Source organism: Triplophysa rosa, linkage group LG16 (assembly GCF_024868665.1).
Source record: "Triplophysa rosa linkage group LG16, Trosa_1v2, whole genome shotgun sequence".
In the NCBI taxonomy this organism is placed as follows: domain Eukaryota; kingdom Metazoa; phylum Chordata; class Actinopteri; order Cypriniformes; family Nemacheilidae; genus Triplophysa; species Triplophysa rosa.
Window position 1 is genome coordinate 23,200,711 of NC_079905.1, and position 5,000 is coordinate 23,205,710.

The window sequence follows — 5,000 nt, forward strand, 5'->3', positions numbered from 1 at the left end:
GACAGTTTCATGTAGCAAGACAACATATTAAAATACTTTCAGTAAAAAACACTCAATCATCTAATGCTTTAATTATGCAGCGTTGTTTCTTAATCCTATGATTCAATAAAACACATCAAAACTCATGATTATACTTAAAACATATGCATTGGATTAATTCATAACTCTTTGGGTGTGTGTGTTGTTAGTTAGTTAGACTTGTCAAAACGAGCTGTTCTATTTCTACGCCTGCACACAGAGCTTGTTCCTCTTTTGTGGGTTATCTTTATCACAGTATTTTCCACTTAGTAAAATAGCAAGCTTCATGAGATAAAAGCACACCGCTTAATGATTTAATGAAAGAAAACACTTATTGATTATATTGGTAATTAAATCATACTTCTAACTGAATAATATTTCCACAATCTCAACACCAGATTTTCCTTTTGTTTTATCAAGAAAAGAGTTTATTTGTTCAAGGGTATATAAATCATTATCAGCTATTTTTTCACCATCAGACCATTGCTCCTCATCATCTCTTAATCCATCGTATATTGTGAAAAATCTTCCATTTCATCCACCATATTTTCCTGTGAATCACTAGTTTTTTCTACACCACTGTCCGCACACACATCATCATCATTATTCTGAACTTCATGTTTATCAACCTCCTCACTTTCATTCACTTCTTCCTCAATAGCAGTACTGCATCCAGGTATCTCCACATCACCAGTATTAACAATAGGCTCACTCACCTCATCCTGCCCCTTCGTTTCGTCTGTATCTCCTTTACCCCGCTCTTTAGATGTCGGTATCCCACTTGTGCCGTCTCGCGATGCGGATGCTCGTGGTTTATCTTTGTGCGGACATGCAAAGCGTTTATGGCCCAGTTCTCCGCAAACGAATCACCTCATGCTATCCGTACTAGCATACACCATGAAAGAATTGTCTCCGTGAATGACACGGAAAGAGACTTCCAATGTTCGTTCAGGGGAATTCAAAAACATGTAAACCTGCCGTCTAAAAGAAAGAACATGTTTTAGCGCGGCATTTTTACATCCGAGAGGAATCGTTTTTACAGGGCTTGCGATTTTACCAAACCTCTGAAGTTCTTTCAGGATAGCTTCATTGCCAACAAAAGGTGGCACATTAGAGATGGTAACTTTAGTTGACGGAGCAGATTGCGGGGTTACCGGTACGAACGTTTCTTTTACCCATATTCCGCTCACAGTCAACTCATTTACCAGAGAGTCGGAGCTTAAAAAAACAACCACGGCTTTGTTCATACGTGAGGCCTAAGAGATGTTGTCAAAGCCAACTTTTTCTCCGATAACGAGGAGCAATTCCTCTACTGTTACCCCAGGGTCAGGTACACACCTGCACCCATTTCGGAGTGACAGAGCCAGTATTCCCCACGATCCAGCACTTGCCATGCCCGGCGATTGCACCGCGCACACGCGAGAAAACAAAAAGAAAATCCCACTTCACTACACTGTCTATGCAAGGGGAAAACAAAGAAAGGAAAAAATGTGTGAAAGGAAAAAAGAATTAAAGCAAAAGACACGATCACTCAGCCACGCTCTCACAACCACGCTGCCTCACCTCGCACTCCCAGCATGCACCAGAGAGAGAGAGAGAGAGAGAGAGAGAGAGAGAGAGAGAGAGAGAGAGAGAGACAGAGAGAGAGAGAGAAACAGAGAGAGAAACAGAGAGAAACAGAGAGAGAAACAGAGAGAGAAACAGAGAGAGAAACAGAGAGAGTTTTAACAGCACTTTATTCTACAGAATTGTGAAAACAATCACTAAACCACCTTAAATACACATGTAGGTGGGAAAACAAATGTAATAACAAAGCAAAACAAAACAAACAAACAAACAAACAAACAAACAAGCAACCAAAAACATACAAACAAACAATCAACCAAAAAAACATAATAATAACAAAAAACAAACCAATACCAACACTACATAAATTCCTCACAGAAAAAAGATTTCCTCCAACAATAGAACAAATTTTCTGATCATAACTCCAAATTTCTTTAAAATCTTCTGTATTATCAAGGAGATCATAATACTTATGCTCTAGAGATATTCTTGCTTTAACCAAACACTTGAAAAGCATACAGACCTCAACATTAATGTCTTTCTTGATTTTCTTCATTCGCATTACATAAATTGCCATTTTTGCCTGTCCTATTAAAAAATTCAACATTTTACTAACATTCTTTTTCTTTTTCCCCAAAAAAACTCCAAAAATAAAACAAACGTCCGTGAACACCTCCTCAAAGAAAGCAAACAAATCTTCAAGAGTATTGAACAATACCTGTAACCTTTCACATCTAAGAAAACAATGAAAAATAGTTTCTCTGCAATCGCAAAAAGGACATTTGTCAGCAACATCTGAGTTTAAAACTGTCACAAAAGCATTGACAGGAAAGATACAATGCAAGACTCTCCATTGAATATCTCCAACCCCTCTAGTCAACGGTGGCTTATAAAGTGCCTTCCAAACCGGTCTCTTTTCATCTTCTACTTTTAAATAGGATCTCCAGGGTGTATCTGCTCTGTTTTTCAATTTTTCTTTATTCCACATTTTAACACAGATTGCATAAATAGTTTTCCCCCCACATGTTCAAAAACTGTGAAAATAGTGTCATTTTTAAAGAGCCACACAATCATAGAGTCCTCATCTGTAGTCTTTGGTCTTACCCCCAAAGCTGGAACGGAGTCGGTACAACAAAGGGATTCAACACCCCCCATCTAGTTTTTCAAACATAGCTTTTCCTCTTCCGTGAATGACTCCCGAAATCTTTGTACGATTTGTCCAACCTTGCGAACTGAATGAACCCCAAGTTTCTTAGTCACATCATCCACCTTGTCTAAGTCCGGGCCTGTCAACAAGGCCATATCTCTGCCTGTGACCACATGAGCTCTTGTGAAATTCTCTGTCATTCCTGGAAATCCATCCCTTTCAAAATCCAGTCTTTGTCCATGAATAACTGGCTCTTCTAGAAGCCAGAACACAGATGTCCTTTTTGTCAACAGTTTTGTCTATTCTAGAATGCTCCACGCTTTGAGAACGCTGCAATAGAATAAAGGAATTTCTCTCACACATAACTTATTGCAGTTCAACAGAAAAACAGTTTGTTTTAAGCCCAAATTTTCCACTTTTTTGTAAAATAAGTCCTGTTAAAATGCACCAGGGCGTCTGCTTCCCATACAGAAATTTTTGAACGAACTGTATTCTGAAAGCAGCTTTTCTACTCGCTAAATGGACTAAACCTTGACCTCCAAGCTCTCTTGGTAAAAACAAAACATTTTGTGGGATCCAATGTAACTTGTCCCAAAAAAATCTACAATCAATCTTTGAACTTTCATTAAAACCATGGTTGGAGGTTCTAAAACTGTAAGTTTATGCCAGAGCATGGAAACTATCAAATTATTGATAATTAATACTCTACATCTAAAAGACATACGTGGCAAAAGCCACATCCACTTTTTTAACCTTCCTTCCACCATTTCTAAAATTCCTCTGTTCCATTCCTCCCTCTCCCAAATAAACCCCTAAATACTTAAAACCTCCTTTGTCCCAACATAAGCCACCTGGGAGCTGAGGCCTATCTAGCCCCCACTCTCCTACTAACAGGCCAGAGCTCTTTTTCCAATTAACTTTTGCAGATGACAACTTTCCAAAATCATTCACGATTGAAGTTATTTTGTTAACATCATCTTGATCATTAATAAAAATTACAACATCATCTGCATATGCAGAAATACAAACAGGTGCATATCCATCAGCCATTTTAAATCCCATAAGTTTCTCCTGTATTCTGTTCAGAAAGGGTTCATTAGCTAAATATATAACATGCCTGACAGAGAACAACCTTGTCTAATTCCCCTATTTACCTTGAAAGGCGCACATAAGCCACCGTTGATTTTTAACACACTCTCAATATCTCTATAAAGAACTTTGATCATTTTTAGAAACTTTGGAGAGAACTTAAAAGCCTCCATTGTGTTCCATAAATAGCTGTGTTCCACTCGATCAAAAGCTTTCTCTTGATCCAAAGAAATTAAGCCATACTTAAAGCCAAACATGTTTGCAGTGCTAATTAGATCTCTAACAAACATTATGTTATCAAAAATTGATCTGCCTGGAATGCAATAAGACTGATCATTATGTATCACGTACTCCATTATTTTTTTCAATCTATTCGCCAGAACTTTTGAAAGGGCCTTATAGTCAGCACAGAGTAAAGCAACGGGTCTCCAGTTACCTATATTCCTTAAATCTCCTTTTTTTGGAAGCAATGTCAGAACTGCCCTTCTGCAGCTCAATGTAAGATGCCCTCCAGCAAGACTCTCATTGAGAACCGCTAGCAACTATGGCCCTAAAATGCTCCAATTTTTTTTATAAAAATCAATTGGAATTCCATCAATACCTGGAGCTTTACCATTTGCCAAACTCATCACAGCTGAATACAATTCAGGCAATGTCAAAGGTTGCTCCAGGTCAGCATTATTTTCGTCTGGCACCTTTGGAAGACCGTCATAAAACTCCTGTGCTGAATCAGAATTCCCCTGAAATTCACAGGTATAGAGACCTGAATAAAAACCCATAGCTCTCTTACGAATTTCTTCGGGCTCCTTCAAGTCCCTCCCATCAACATCCCACAGGGAATGAATTAATTTGCTTTGGCCATTCTTAAGTTCAAGAGAAAAAAAGAAATTAGTTGGTGCATCCATTTCATTAATACTTTGAAAGCGTGATCTCACTAATGCTCCTTGTCCTCTGATTCCAAGCAGATCTGCTAAAAATCTTTTTTTTTCTTTAATTATTTGAGAAAAACTTTGATCATGAGAGGAATCACTTAGGGTTTGTAGTTCCATAATCTCAAGTTCGAGGTCCTCTATTATCTTAACTATATTCCTGGAATTATTGAGAGTGTATTGTTTACAAAATTGTTGAATCTGAATCTTCCCTACATCCCAGCATTGCTGAATTGACTCAAACTGCTGCA